The sequence below is a fragment of the Arvicanthis niloticus genome, chromosome 3 (genome assembly GCF_011762505.2).
Source record: "Arvicanthis niloticus isolate mArvNil1 chromosome 3, mArvNil1.pat.X, whole genome shotgun sequence".
In the NCBI taxonomy this organism is placed as follows: domain Eukaryota; kingdom Metazoa; phylum Chordata; class Mammalia; order Rodentia; family Muridae; genus Arvicanthis; species Arvicanthis niloticus.
The window spans coordinates 57,758,878-57,775,193 of NC_047660.1; the positions used below are offsets into that span (position 1 = coordinate 57,758,878).

The 16,316-nt window shown below is 43.2% G+C and overlaps 1 long non-coding RNA gene across 1 annotated transcript in view; it reads left to right on the top strand.

The window, feature by feature from the left end:
• The window catches only part of LOC143441705 (uncharacterized), a 24,232-nt gene extending 11,751 nt beyond the window's left edge, over positions 1-12,481 (top strand). The window contains exons 2-3 of the long non-coding RNA XR_013109332.1: positions 8,759-8,793; positions 11,166-12,481. This is a non-coding gene — a long non-coding RNA (uncharacterized LOC143441705). The remainder of the gene's footprint in view (positions 1-8,758; positions 8,794-11,165) is intronic.
• Positions 12,482-16,316: the final 3,835 nt, after the last annotated feature.

Consider the following 16,316-nt stretch of genomic DNA (forward strand, 5'->3'; position numbering starts at 1 on the left):
TAACTGGGCACACCATCTAATCTATCAACAAATTATTCTTGAATTATGATATTTATTAATTTCCCTCTGAATTTGTCAATCCATATTATTTTTATACATTCAAAAGTAAATTATAGTCATCAGCAGATATTTCCCTAAATAATTAAGTTTATGTTATCAGTTAGAACTAAACATGTGTCGCCAATTGTTTCTTCCAAAATTCTATTTACATATACCTAAGTGTGTAATTTTTTAAAAGATTTATTTATTTATGTGAGTACACTGTCGCTGTCTTCAGACACACTAGAAGAGGGCATCAGATTCCATGACAGATGGTTGTGAGCCACCATGTGGTTCGTGGGAATTGAACTTAAGACCTCTGAAAGAGCAGTCAATGCTCTTAACCACTGAGCCATCTCTCCAGCTCCAGTGTGTAACTCTTGAGTGTAAATTTTCAAGATGTAATAAATGCCCATATCTGTGCCCCAAATTCCTACTAAGATACGGAATGGTATTACTATGACATCAAATGTCCCCCTACTTTTCTTCATTCATTCATCCGTTCATTTTGGCGGTGCTGAAGAGTAAACCTGAAGCTGACTAGGCGAGTGCTCTTCCACAGAACCACAACCCACCCTTTCAGAACTTTCACCCTTTCAGAGGAGCAGGATGACAAATGTTTTAAAATGTCAGTGTGTTTGGAGTACAGCTGTAAACATCCAGGAAAGTCACAGTTAATGTCACATCACAGGCGAACAGAGCTGTAAGGCGCTGCCTTACCACATCGCCTTTAGTCACTAGAGCAAAACTGAGGACAAACGTGAAAACTAAACGTGAAAAACTAAAGACAAACATGAGCAGGCAGCTTTGGCAAACCCCTTCTTCTCTCCCTCCCTCCCTCCCTCCCTCCCTCCCTCCCTCCCTCCCTCCCTCCCTCTTACACCCTCCACTGACCAGCTCTCAGAAGGAAATGGACTCCTTCACTTGTTTGCCCCCTCAGGCTGCAGACACAGGTCTGGCTCCCAGGTCAGTGTTTCCTGCAATTTTTCTACTCCTCAGGTAAGTTAAATTATCAATGCCAGTAAGCCATTTCTCCTAATGTCACATTAGAAGCCCTGCAAAAAATGTTCTCTAACCATCTCTCATAAAATAATAAAATCTTTACACTAACATACTCGTCTTCCTATCAGCTGCAGTTTCTAGCTTTAGAACATGGAACTCCTGTGACATCTGTACATTGTGATGTCATATATCATTTTTTTATATTTTTATTTTGCAAAATTTTAATCATGTACAAAAATAGGGCCGCACAGTAGTGGTGCATGCTTTTAATCCCAGCGCTCCGGAGGCAGAGGCAGGTGGATTTCTGAGTTCAAGGCCAGCTGGTCTACAGAGTGAGTTCCAGGACAGCCAGGGCTACACAGAGAAACCCTGTCTCAAAAAACTGAGGAAAAAAAAAAAAAGGGACTGTGATGAATCTATATTTTCATCTCCAGCCCCCAAATGGTCTTGACATTTAAGATTTAACTATACCAGATGAATTTGTTCCTTCCTTCACCTTATAGCTGGATCCCATAGAGGCATTTCCTCAGCTGTGGCTCCTTCTCTGATGACTCTAGCTTGTGTTAAGTGACACAAAGCCAGTCAGTACAGTGTTAGGTGAATTTCAGTTCTTCTCTATAAACACATATAGAATGATTCAGGATTTCTGTTTCTAGAAGATCAAAAATTTAATTCCTATAATTTGAGATAGGATTTCTGATATTAATGTCACACATTTATCCTGGTCTCTCCTTACCTAGAACCGAGCCAGACAGACCATACAAGGTCGACAATTGCCACATCATGGCACAGACTACTAGATTCTCCTGGAGACAACAACTATATCCAGGGAAGCAAATATCTAAATGGACAATGTATGTCAGGATGATCCACTAGTCTAAAAACAAGACCACTAGTCCAAGGATGAAGGGTGGTCGAGAGGACGGACTGCAATGCTGGGGTTAAGGGAAGCGCTGGGGTACGTGGGCCAGTCTTGCCCCACTCCAGAGGTTTTCAACATAAGGTCAAAACCTCTCGTCATAGCTGGGCCTAGAACTCAGCTCTGTGCACACAAATACAGCTGCTCCTTGATGTAGGGTAGGGTATATCCCTACAGCAAACCCAGTAAACTGAGATCCAGGGCTGTGATTACTTTGGGCCCACATAGACAACCCAGGATGCTTTCTCTATCTTAAAATCTTTCATTTAAACACATTTAAACAATCTTAACACACACACACACACACACACAGAGAGAGAGAGAGAGAGAGAGAGAGAGAGAGATTGAAAGGCAAGTTCAGCTGCAAAGCAAGCCTGAGAGGTGAAGACCCCCATACTCGGGAGACCCTTCCTCAAGCCTCCGGAATCGCGACCACCCAAAAATCACAAGAAACCATACCTGGATGCAATCAGCAGAGGTTTATTAGGGGAGGAGCCGGCGGTCAAAAAAGACAAGCTCTTTAGCTCCAAGAGCAGGGTTTTTGGCCACGTGTGGTGGGATAAAGGGTCTTTTATAGCATGGGGTGGGGGAAGGAAGGCATTTTCGCACGCTTACACATGATTGGTTGTTTTACAAATTTTGAACATAGCACTGGGAAGACCAAGGGAGGGGTAACCAAGAACAGTGGAACATTTCAGAGAATCTAGCCCAAATAATCTAGAGTCACTTTTTCCGGCTATAGGGCTATGGCCCCACCTAGGTGATAACATCTTTATCTGTAGTCAGGAATGCCTTCCTGCCTTGGGTGAGGCTTGGGGAATGTAATCCAGCAAGTGTCCTTCACCTGGAATGTGAAGGCCTGAAATCTTATTTTCAGTTCTGAGTTCTGTAAGGCGGAAAAATGTACACATATTTCATAAAATGGCCTTTATAATTTTTCACTCTACAGAGGCAGCCTTGGTCCACTCTGGACCACAGCTTCTGTGTGCTAACCCTGAGGAAACATTACCAGGAGATTTTATCTCAAAGATGCTGGGCTCTTCTTAATCATAGCTGATTCTTCAGCCTCAGCTGACCAGAACCAGATCCTCAATTCAAACTATACCATGAAAGGAGCCAATAGTCTTTAAAAGACTTTCAGTCTTCTCTCAGAAACTCCACAAGCCAGGCCTCCATCGTCTGCAGAGCTCAGTGTTCTCACCTTCCCACAGAAGCTCACTAAGTGCTCAGCACTCACCAGCCTTCTCAGCCCTAAGTTCCAAAACTCTTCACTAGTCTACCATAACAAGATCAGAAAGTCCACCAGTTACCATTCTAGTTTGCTTTCTGTTGTCCTGATAAAGCTCTGAACACTTGCCTTATGGAGGGAAGCACTGATTGGGCTGACACATCCTAGTTGCAGTTCATCACCGAGAGAAGCCAAAAGCAGGAACAGAAGTAGTGGGACCTGGGAAGTGCTGTTTACTGGCCTGCTCCCACGGTTTACTCAGCCTGATTTCTCATACCCAGTGCTCAGGGGTAGCACACAGCCCTCCCCCCCCACCCCCCCAGTGAGCCCGGCCTTCCTACATCAACCAATCACTGAATCAAGAAAGTACCCTACAGAGTTATTTATAGGCCAATCTGATGGAAGCATTTTCTCAACTGAAGTTCCCTGTATAGTCTGAGTAGGAATGGCCATCATAGACTCACATCTGTGAATCCTTGGCCCATCAGGAGTGGCAGCATTACGAAGTGTGGCCTTGTTGGAGGAAGCATATGGGGGCGGGGGGGGGGGTGAAGGGCTTTGGGGTATTATAAGCTCGAGTCTGGCCAGTGTGCCAGTTTCCCTCATAGAATAGGAAACTTCAAGTGTCTTCCTGTCTTGCCTTCTATGCATGTTTAATGAAGACTCAGGTCCACATGAACTGCCAGTCTACAAGTCAGAAGTTGTGGGGTCTTTAGGGCCCAGGAAATCAATATATACAGAAATGAGCTCAGGCTGGACTAGAGAAGAATTTCTGACAGATAAAAACTGGCTTTCCTCAGGAACTTGTGAAGTAGGTTCTGTCTGCAACAGAAGGCCTCTCCCCAGCTACTCACTCTCCTTATAATCCACATGACTTGTCCATGCCCTGGTCTCTGGCTATGCTCTCTCACCATCTGCACTATTCTCTGCTGCTTTCCTGCTAGCTTTTCTCTCTGCATCTTGCACTCTCTTGCTATGCATACTCTTGTCTCCTGCTATCTCTACTATTTTCTCCTGCTTGCCTGCTTCCCCAGAACTTTCTCTGCTCTAGACTCTTCCAGATGCCTCTGGTATATTTTCTCTTACCCACAATAAAAACCTTCTCCCTAATGGAGAGGTCATCTCTGCAGTTTATTTTATTTTTTTACTGTGCACCCCCCTTGCATACAGTTTTGTTATTGGTTTTTCCAGTCCAGGGGCTTAATCTGTGATTGGTAAGAGCTCAAACACTGGGCTACATCTCCATTCTGGCTATAAAATAATTAATAAAGCATTTGACTAAATTTTAGAATCGGGGAAAAAAAAAAAAAAAAAAAAAAAAAAACCCTCTGGTGTTACTAGAAATTGAACCAAGCATTTGGATGCAGCTGCAAGCAGATTGCTGAGTCTGAGGGCAGTCTAGTCTACACAGCAAGTTCCAGGCTAACCAGGTCTACACAGTGAGACCATGTCTCAAAAGAAAGAAAGAAAGAAAGAGAGAGAGAGAGAGAGAGAGAGAGAGAGAGAGAGAGAGAGAGAAAAGAGAAGAAAAGACAGACAGGGAGGAAAGGAGGGAGGGAAGAAAGGAAGGAAGGAAGTGTTGGGCCATGGAAGGGTATCCTGGTTCTTGGGTTGTGGGTTCAGCCATGCCCCCAAAACCCAGGCTCCTGTCAGGAGGTCTAATCTCCATTCAACCTGTGCCCTTCAGTCACACACACACACAGGTGGAGGGACAGGATGAACAGGCCCCAGGCCCTAGAGAGATTTACATACTAATGAGATACCTGAAGGCCAGAGGGTGAAGTCAATTAAGCATTCCTCCCCAGCCCCTCCCCCTATTCCCCTCCCTATTTAACTCAGGTCCGCCCTGGGTTTTATGGGGTATGCATCCAGATCCATCCACCATCCACCATGCCAATAAACTGGTTTTGGAAACCCAAGGACTTCCTCGTGTGTTGGGGCCGCACCATGAGGAACCGTGGAGAGGCCTTTAGTTAGTGAGCAGCTGGGCCTAACTTCTAGCTGGAGGAACCCAGAGCGTTCCCAGCCAACTACCCACAGTGTGGCGGGAGGAACCCTGGGTTCCCCAGCCATTTTTTACCTACAAGGAAGGAAGGAAGGAAAGAAGGAAAAAAAGGAGGAAAGAGGGAAGAAAGGAGGGAGGGAGGGAGGAAGGAAGGAAGGAAGGAAGGCAGGCGGGAAGGAGGAAGGAAGGAAGGAAGGCAGGAAAAAGCTTTAACAGCACTAGTTCTTGGCCTAAAGCTCTCTTGGCCAGTCCCCAAAACATCTCCTCACTGTAGAATTTCCAGGGTATCTCATGGATGTTTATCTGTTGAGTAGTTTTCAACCATGTTACAGTTATGGCTCTGTTGATTTTTGGGACACTCCAGATCAAGCCTAGGGCCTACGCGTTAAAACAGTTTTCTAAATGGTCAACAGTTTCTGGTAGTCCACATCCGCTGACTCAGGCTACACAAGGTACAGTGAACACACGATTCCACAGAACCGCACTTCCCCACCCAGAGCATCTGCTGCACAAACAGATGACGTTTTCTCTTGAGAACAAAATCAGGCTCTGATGACCCTCAAATTTTGGATAATCTGTACTTTTTTTTTTTTTTTACATTTCCAAAACCAGAATTATAGATGACGATATTGTTACATATCTTTTTTTGTTTGTTTTTCGAGACAAGGTTTCTCTGTGTAGCCCTGGCTGTTCTGGAACTCACTCTGTAGACCAGGCTGGCCTCGAACTCAGAAATCCGCCTGCCTCTGCCTCCCAAGTGCTGGGATTAAAGGCGTGTGCCACCACCACCTGGCTACATATCTTAAATTAGCAATGTTTGATATACTTTTAACTAATAATCCACGTGTCCTTCTTTGTTACTAAACATTTTAGGATTTCTTTTCACAATCTCAACCACCTGTACATAATTTTGTTTTGTCATAAATATTATATATATACCAAAAGTTTCTTTTGTTTGTTTGGTTGGTTTTTATCTGCAAATGTCAAAAGGAAAATTTTCAAGACAGTATCTTGCTATGTCCCCCAAGCTGACTCAGTCTTTTAAGTACTAGGTTACACAGTGAGTGACCTCTTGCTCACTGACCTTAACGTAGGTCAAAGGCACATGTTGTTTGAATATTTGAAACCTTTGATTATTTGGCACAGCTAAGTAGTTTTACAAATTCCCCATCAACACTAGACTGTGTACACAGTTGTGTCTTTGGCGTAAAAACTGCCCAGAAGATTATCTGCCCTTTTTATGTAGACAAGCCACTAGTTAAAATGACCTCTCTACCCATAGATGAGGGGTGCAAATCTGAGAATTTACTGAGCCCCACCTAATCACCTTAATCTTCTATGAGGATGTAAAAGCAACTTTGGAATTACTTTGCTTTGCTTCCTGTGTCAGGGTTCTCTAGAGTAACAACTTATAGAAGGAATCCTTTTTATATATAAAGGGGATTCATTAGAATGACTTACAGACATTGCAGATAATCCAACAATGGCTGTGACCAGAAAGTCGAAGAATCCAGTAGTTGTTCAGTCCACAAGGTTGGTGTCTCAGCTGGTCTTCAGTAGTTGCTGGCTGGAGTCCCGAAGAGGTAGGCTCTAATTGCAGTGAAGGTATGGACTTGTTCACAAGGCGAAGGCAAGCAGGCAAGGGGCAAAAGCTTCCTTCTCTCTGTCTTTATATAGTCTTCTGGCAGAAGGTGAGAGCCGGATTAAAGGTCTGTCATCTCCACCTCAAGGTCCAGATTAAGGTTTGTCTCTTCCCACCTCAAAGTTCTGGAATAGAAGTGGATTCACCCACTTCAAACCAAGGGGGGGGGGGATCTCTTGTAGACGTCCAGGTAAAGTGGGTTTACCTGAAAGGGGGGCTGGAAATGAAAAAGAGGCAGGGGGAGGGGAGTGAGAGAAGAATGAAGCCAAGACAAGGTTCTGATCAAGACTCCAAGTTTAATATTCAGCACTGCGTTTATATAGAGAAAGCCCACATAACCCATCCTTTGTTTTAGCTGGATTACACTGCAAAGCAAGGTCAACTGGCTGGCTGTTCTTCTAAGTACCTGTGGGAACTTGCATGGACAACCAAGGCAATTGACTCCACCAAGGTTGATAAGATCCATTGAGGAAAGCACTCAAGGTCTGTTCAGCCTGCTCAAGGCTGGGAAAGGCCTGCTCTGCTCTAGGCTGGGAAGGCCACACTCTCTCATTGGTGTGCCTTCCATTTCTGGATTGTAGTTCTTTATAGATGCAGTCAAGTTGAATATCCATCATAATTCCCGTCTGTCTCTGTAATTGCCTGTTCCTGAAATTATTCTAGCACTAGATAGTAAGGCCTGAACTGGCAAGCAATAGGCTCTCAGAGGCAGCCAACTTGCATTTTAGAATAAGGGGATTACTGTCTGGACAGAGATGTCACAGCTCCTTTTGGTTTGCAACGGCCTGCTTTATCTTCCACTGGAGGAAAGATGGTTTAAAGTTTTGAGTAAATAATATTTTTAAAACATTTATAAGGTCTTTCTTAGAGAACCTTGGCTGTTACTTTCTTATTTTTTATATTAAAACATTTTGTAGACAGGCATGGTGGTACACACCTTTAATCCCACCACTCAGGAGGCTGAGGCAGGCAAATCTGTTTGAGGACAGCCTGATCTACAGAGTGAGTTCCCTGTCTCAAAATTCCCCCCCCCCCAAAAAAAAAAAAAACAAATGAAAAAACACATTTTACTATTCTTTACTTTTTCTGTACCCTTTTCAAATTTCTTTATTTTACCCAATCTTGTTTGTTTGTTCCAGACAGATGAAGAGATCAGCTCAGGAACTTTGGAACACTTGTGTCTTCCCCCCCCCCCCCAGGGAGAGACTAATTAACATTCCTGGTCAGCTCAGGAACTTTGGAAAGGTCATGGGACACTTGCTGAATGGGAGAGGCTGATTAACATTCCTCAGACCAAAGGGGAGGGAACCCACTTGTGGGTGGAGTAGGCCCAGACACAATTGAGGACAAGGACAGCTCTAGCTGGAACCAAAAATGCCTATCACCTTCATGTGCCCCCCACATGAAACCTACTTCTGCTATGGAGGTCAGTCAGTCTCAAAGGTTCTACAAACTCCTAAACCCAAACACCCAGAAGGGGGAGGGGTTAGTGTTCAAACATGTGAGACCATTGGATACATTCAAACAATGATAGAATGTATTCTTAGATATAGTGCCTTGTGCAGAGCTTTTGGGGCTGGTTCTAGAAACTTGACAGGAATTTGACATTGGGTTAGGACAGGGAAGTAGGCTTCAGGCAAGACTTTGGGCTAGGACAGGAAGTAGGCTCAGATATTTTGGTAATCCTGATAAGCCCCTAGAAACAAACAGTGATTGTAGGACTTTGTTTATTGCCTTGCTTGTTCCTTGACTATTTGTGTTTATTGTCTTGCTCGATCCCTACCTAGAACTGACCTTATTATCTGCCTGTAATTCAAATGATATAAAAGCAGACTGGGAAAAAAAATAAACCTGCCTCAGCCTCAGAATTGGTTGGGGCCATGCTACAGTATTGTCTAATTGTCTTTTTTTTTTTTCCTTGAGCCCTCCCTGAAGAACCCATTGACTGAGCTGGTTTGGTGAGTACTCTAGGGGAGGCAGTTTACATAGTGCCTATGCATATAGGCATAAAAGCCAAAGTGCATGAGTTGAATGCACAGAATGGGACATTAGCTGCACTTCTTATGTTCTCTTCTTCTCAGATTCCTCATCTGCAAAATAAAGAATAATATTTTCCCACATAGGGTAAAAATATAGTTTGGATTAGTTCAGGAAAGTAAAAACTGATAAATGATTTTGTTGTGGATTGCCCTGGGGCTGTTTGTATTTTGATGCTAATTCCACTTCCCCAAGGGGGCAGCCTGGGCTGAGGGAGGGCGGAGTGAATCTTGTACTCAAGTGACTTCATGAGAACCTTCTCTGTAAAATAAAGGCTAGAGCCAGTGATTGGGCAGAGGAAGGGAAGGTGGAGCTGAAAAGTTTTAGGGAGAACAAGGAGAGGAGGAGGGAGAGGAAGACAGAGGAGGAAGTGGAAGGAAAATGGAGCAGAAGCACATGGCCTGGAGAAACTGCAAGTTATAAGGGGTCTCATAGCTGGGGAATATAGCAGTGTAGTGGTGAATCTGCCCAATCCAGGTTCGCAGCTTGGATTTATGTTAATTGAGTTGTGTTTTCATTGCACATAGGCATTTGGGTTGGAGAGTTACCACAACATGATATTTTTTATTAATCATTTTATGCCTTCACATTTCAAAGGATATCCCCCTTCATGGTTACCCCTCCACAAACCCCCATTACATTCCCCCCTCCCCTTTTCCTCTGTGAGGGTGCTCCTTCACCCATTCATCCACCCCCATCTCAAGCCTCTAGCATTCCCTATACTGGGGCATCAAGCCCCCCTCCTCTCTCATCGATATCAGATAAGGCCGTCCTCTGCTACATATGTGATAAATATTTTCTTTCTCTTTTTTTCTTTAAAGATTTATTTTATGTATGTGAGTACACTGTCACTGTCCTCGGACACCAGAAGGGGCATCGGATCCCATTACAGACGGCTGTCAGCCACCATGTGGTTGCTGGGAATTAAACTCAGAACGTCTGGAAGGGCAGACAGTGCTCTTAACCAGTGAGCCATCTCTCCAGCCCGATAAATGATTTCTTAAGAAAACATTTTTTATGATCCAGTACAGAGTGTGATACTCAATAGATGCCTGTGTTCCACAAATACCATCGAAGAAAATCCAGAACCTGTGTAAAGCCAGCTGTCAGCCACATGCTGTACACTCACGGGCTCACGGGCTCACGGGCTCACGGGCTCACGGGCTCACGGGCTCACGGGCTCACGGGCTCACGGGCTCACGGGCTCACGGGCTCACGGGCTCACGGGCTCACGGGCTCACGGGCTCACGGGCTCACGGGCTCACGGGCTCACGGGCTCACGGGCTCAGAGTTCAGGTCAGCGATGCAGACAGATGTTTTTGCCTGTTAGACATTCTTTGTTATTGCCTTTGACTTAGATAAGTGACTCTCTAACTGCCCAGAACCTTCTTTTATAGGCTCTATTTATGAGTGTTATTTGAAGTGACAGTGAAAGACTGTCAGAATAGCTGCTTTTCAAAAAGAACTGGTAACACCTTTGAAAGTAATAAAGAATAGAACCAAATATAAGCAGGTCTATGAGCTCATAGACCTTCTCCTGCCAAGTCTGGGACTTCTGTTTCAGGAGCAAACCGGTTGGTTTGCTTCACTCTGCCGAGTGCACCTGAGTTTCGATTAGTAAGGGCAAAGTATGTTGGGCAGTGCCCTAACAAACTTTTCCAACCAGGAAAGAATATGAGGTTTCTGCCTCTCTACACTAGTGGCTTATTCACAGCCATTTAACAGTTCTTAATTAAAGATGTGACAGATTATTAAATACCTAACAATGTGCTACTTTTAATAACACTTCTAAGCAACAGATTTAGTTTATAAAACAAATTTTACTCTTTACATAGGTTATAGCAGATTAGCTACTGTGGAGACTAATAAAACATGCAAAAATGGAGTGCAAATCTGCACTTTTAATTGACTATTTTGTGAAACTGCACATGCACATTTAATCCATTTCTTCATCTATAAAGTAGGGAAAATATTGAGCTTAAAATGTTGCAAAAATTCTATCAAGTGTGTGTGTGTGTGTGTGTGTGTGTGTGTGTGTGTATGTGTGAGAGACAGAGAGACAGAAAGAGACAGAGAGACAGAAAGAGAGAATTACTGAGAATACCTCATAGATATAGAGGCAATTAGGGAGAGGGATAACCCTCAGTCATTTTAGTAATTACTTTGGATATTAGTTCTGTAATAACTAAGTCTCAAAGTACAAACAAGCCTTGGATATTTTCTTAGTATTATAATAAAAGTATTTATTTATTTATTTATTTATTTATTTATTTATTTATTTAATGTGCATTAGTGTTTCAGGATGTCAGATACCCTGTAACTGGAGTTGAAGACAGTTGTGAAACCATGTGGTTTCTGGGAATTGAACTCTGGACCTCTGGAAGAGCAGCCAGTGCTCTTAATCGATGTGCTATCTCTCCAGCCCTATAAATATTTTTATAAATAGAAGCGACCAAAGACTGAAAAGTTCCCTCATTCTATGGCTAAAAATCTCCATAAAGTATATTTATACTCAGGTGACTAAAAAGTTTTGTATGGGAAACAATTACTTAAGAACTGGGAATTTATGTTCAGTTTCCCAGGATTTGATGAAGACTTGGAAAACTTTCAGGGTGGAAACTTTATCTCGGAACAGAGGTTTGAGCCAGATTCTGCTGGGAAACCAGATGGTGTCTGAAGGATAATCTAAACGACGACAGGCAGGTAACAAGTGACCACGACTGGGGCCTTCCTTCTATATGGTAACAGGAAGCAGCAGACCCTATTAAGAACTGAGTTTCTCTTCACCCTGTCTCCGAGGATTCCTGTCACACTTTTAGGAACCATTGGTGCACAAGAGCTGAGCAAGATGGTCTGACCATAAAGCAAGTCTGAAGACCTGAGTTCGATCCCCAGAACCCCAAGGTGGGGGATAGAAAAGCTACTTTTGGTCTGGGCCACAGCACTGAGCAGATCTTGGGTGGCAGCTCTGCCCCCAACCTCCAAGAACCCAGAGGAAGCAGGGATCCCAGGCGCTCTAACTTGGACAGTGTCTTAGAAACTAGTTCTCAGATCTGAGGCCTAGATCAGACCTCTGACAGGTCTGCTGTTGTGTGGACCCCGGATTCCACCTGAGACATACTGGAAGGTCCACTCAATTCAGATCCACAGAGGAACAAATGAACTCAGAGCTTCAGACAACATATCCTGAGATATTCAAGAAGAGACACTGCACCCAGAACAGCAGACACCTAGCTGGACTACTACCTTGGAGGCACCATGTCCTGAGGCATCCTAGAGGTACCACTGTAATCAGTGCAGCTGGAAAAGATCACAGAGACATCTGGACCCCTAGGAGATCAGACACAAGCTAGATAACTAGAAAGACAGGCTTCAGTCAGAGACAGCAAGTACAGGCAGCACTAGAGTTAACCAGATGGCAAAAGGCAAGAGCAAGAATGTAAGCAACAGAAACCAAAGTTACATGGCATCATCAGAACCCAGCTCCCCCAACAGAGCAAGCCCTGAACACCCCATCACACCAGAAAAGCAGGAATCAGAATTAAAATCACTTCTCATGATGATGATAGAGGGCTTTAAGAAAGACATAAATAACACTCTCAAAGAACTTAAGGAGAGCACTGGTAGACAGATAGAAACCCTTAAAGAGGAAACACAAAAATCCCTTAAGGAATTGCAAGAAAATGCAACCAAACGGGAAAAGGAATTAAACAGAACCATGCAGGATCTAAAAATGGAAGTAGAAACAATAAAGAAATCACAAAGTGACAATACCCTGGAGATAGAAAACCTAAAAAAAAGATCAGGAGTCATAGACACAAGTATCACCAACAGAATACAAGAGATGGAAGAGAGAATCTCATGTGCAGAAGATACCATGGAAAACATTGACACAACTGTCAAAGAAAATGCAAAATACAAAAAGCTACTAACCCAAAATATACAAGAAATCCAAGACACAATGAGAAGGCCAAACCTAAGGATAATAGGTATAGATGAGGGGGAAGACTCCCAACTAAAAGGACCAGTAAATATCCTCAACAAAATTATAGAGGAAAACTTCCCTAACCTAAAGAAAGAGATGTCCATAAATATACAAGAAGCTTACAGAACTCCAAATAGTTTAGACCAGAAAAGAAATACTTCCCGCCATATAATAGTCAAAACATCAAATGTACAAAAAAAAGAAAAAATACTAAAAGCAGTAAGGGAAAAAGGCAAAGTAACATATAAAGGCATATAAGAATTACACCAGACTTCTCACCAGAGACCATAAAAGCCAGAAGATCCTGGACCGATATCATACAGACCCTAAGAGAACACAAATGCCAGCCCAGACTACTATACCCAGCAAAACTGTCAATCATTATTGATGGAGAAACCAAAATATTCCATGACAAATCCAAATTTACACAGTATCTCAACACAAATCCAGCACTTCAAAGAATAATTGGTGGAAAACTCCAACACAAGGAGGGAAACTACAACCTAGAAAAAGCAAGAAAGTAATCTTCCAAAAACCCCAAAAGAAGAGAGTTACACAAACATATCTCCACGGATGTTAGCCCAAAAGCTTGGATTAGCGAAGACTCAACCCACAGACCACATGAAGCTCATGAAGAAGGACGACCAAGAGGGGATGCCTCAGTTCTACTTAGAACGAGAAATAAAAATGCTCAAGGGAGCAAATAGGGAAACAAAACATGGAACAGAAACTGAAGGAGGGGCCATCAGGAGACCTTTCCACCTGGGTATTCACCCCATGTACAACCACCTAATCTGTTATTGACCCCAGGTGGAAAGCAACAATACCAAACAACCAGAGCCCCCCAGGGTCTAAACCACCAGCCTGGGAACACATAGGGAGGGACCCAAGACTCCAGAGGTATATGTAGGGGAGGATGGCCCTGTCCCATTAAAAAAATGAATGAAAAATGAATGAATGAACACACAGTGGGGGGGGGGATGTGAGGGCGGGGAGGGGATAGTGAGGGGGGTAGGTGTGGTCACTGCCTCATAGAAGCATGAGGAGGGGGATGGGATAGGTTTCTGGGTGGTGGGAAGAAGTAGGCTAAGAAGATAAAATCTGAAATGTAAATACTACAACCAATTTTAACAAGCGGAAAAAAAAAAGTCTTCAGAACCAACATCTTTAAAAAAAAAAATATCAGCCCCCTGGGGGTGGGAAATTTTTTTTTTCTTGATACTAAAACTTGTTCTGAGAATTGTATATTGCAGAATACACAGCCTTGGTGTATCTACTCATCAAGCATACTGAGCAGACCTGCCCAAACCTCTGATGTCCTGGAATTCCATCTGGATTCAGTGAAGACACAGCATCAGAGGCTTATCAACTTACTCTTCCCCCCAACCCCTCTTCTAAAATCTCAACACCCTTAATCAGCTTGAAGAAGTTAAAGAAGAGTCAGCGCCCCTATTCCCTGAGCTTGGGGACTAATGTGATTAATAATGGTCTGTCTTTCTAGGGACAAGCAGTGGTTTTGTTGGAACAGGGGGGATTAGCTAGGACTTACTGCATAGCCATAACCTACTGGTAGAAATCTGTATAATTATTATCAAGATGAAGTTATAGTTTCTTAAATGGTACAAAATTTACTTTGATCTCAAATTTAAGGTTTTCATTGGTACGAGCCTCTTATTAATATAAAAATGAGATGAATATTGATACGCTCATGGGCATTGTGCCTGTATAACACATTTAGGAATACAATGCCTAGACCCAGCCCTTTTTTAACTTTTTTAACTGATTTGGGACGGTTAACCTATGAGTTAAGGGACTATAGCAAATTCATATTTTTGAGTTTATTGTTAGGGTGTTTTCCATATTTTATTTAGAAATAGCTGAGAGGAGTGAACAGACAACAGTCCAGGTTACCTTACATGGATAGTTGGTTTTCAAAACATCAGAAGTCCATAGAACTGACGCTACAAATATTTATATATTAATGTTCATATTGATTAGAGACCTGTCTGCTCCTGACAGCTTCCTGTCGTGGATTCTAAGAAGAAATTGAGCATCCTTGGAGTTACTCCAGTTGTGTGGTAACAGCCACTAGGCAAGAATTGCCTCTCTCCATCTACAGACAAATTACTGTCCAGAAAAGGACACACATGCAGAATAGTCAACTGATTATATCTGCCTAGACAGAGTAATCAGTCCTTAATAATTCTGCATCACCAAGGTCTGTCAGATGATTCTGGGCCAGAAGGCTGAAGATTGGATGCTCCCATGTTCGGTAGTATAGGGGCTTTTCAGGTGTTCAGAGGTCTCTATAAATTGGCTAAGTTTTAGAAGCTATGCTTTGTGCTTCCCACAATTATAGTTAACTCAGTCATTCTGGATTTCTGACGGGGTTGAAAACTTATAGCTATTTACCGTAAGAGAAAAGATTTGAGTGGATGGTCGTCAGCTGACATTCATCCTAAAGCCAGGTTCAGAACTAAATGTTTTAGTTAGGATAGATGACAGAGGTGCTGGTTAGTCAACAAAATGATGGACTGGGTATTAGGACTATCTTGTACCTCACTGGTACAAATTGGCATAATTATGCTCTAATTGTATTTTGAGAGAAAAGTTTCATTTTAACAGGAAGGGTGATGTGTAGGAGGAGCTAAGGTAGGAGGAGTACTGAGAGGAAGAAAAGAAGAAGAGGAGGAGAAGAAGGATAGGAGAAGCTAGGTGATGAAAGAGAGAAAGAGGGGGGAGACAGGGAGGCAGATATTCAGGTATCTCCACCAGTCAAAGATAGTTGTTATATCTAGGTTGGTTAGTGGGTTACACCTCTGATTGAACAATTCCAAACTTATAACGCTTATGATTAACATTATTTTAAAAAATGTATAAATGCAAAAAGGAAAAGGGGGTATGGGATAGGGGTTTTCTAAGGGGGGGAATGGGGAAAGGGGATGGCATCTGAAGTGTAAATAAAATATCTAATAAAAAAATAAAAATAAAAAATAAAAAAAAAAAGAAAAAGAAAAGCTACTTCTGAGAGTTGTCCTCGGACCTCTCTGTGGCACAAGAGCAACTGAACGCACATATACACGCATATACAGTAATGACTTTTTAAAAAGTCGTTTTCTGGCCCTGTCCCCGCTTTTCGTGATCCCCTCATAAGGGTGACCCCTTGCAAGTCTTGGGTCCACGCAGCAGTCAGCCCTGCGATTAATGCCGGTGCATGCAAAATGCGAAGAGCCTCGTCGTACATCCACAGGCTAGGGCGTCGGAGTCAGCGAGGCAGGGTGCGGAGAGCCGGAGCGTTCCGAGGGACAACTCTCAGCGTTTTATTAGCGCCTTCTCCAAAGGAGATCTGCTAATATCAACCCGCCCTAAAAGTCACTGCGGAGCCGCCCCCGGGCAGCTACCAGTAGCACACAGGGTCAGCTCGGAGCTACTGCGGAGGCTGAGGCGGTCAAGGCTGGA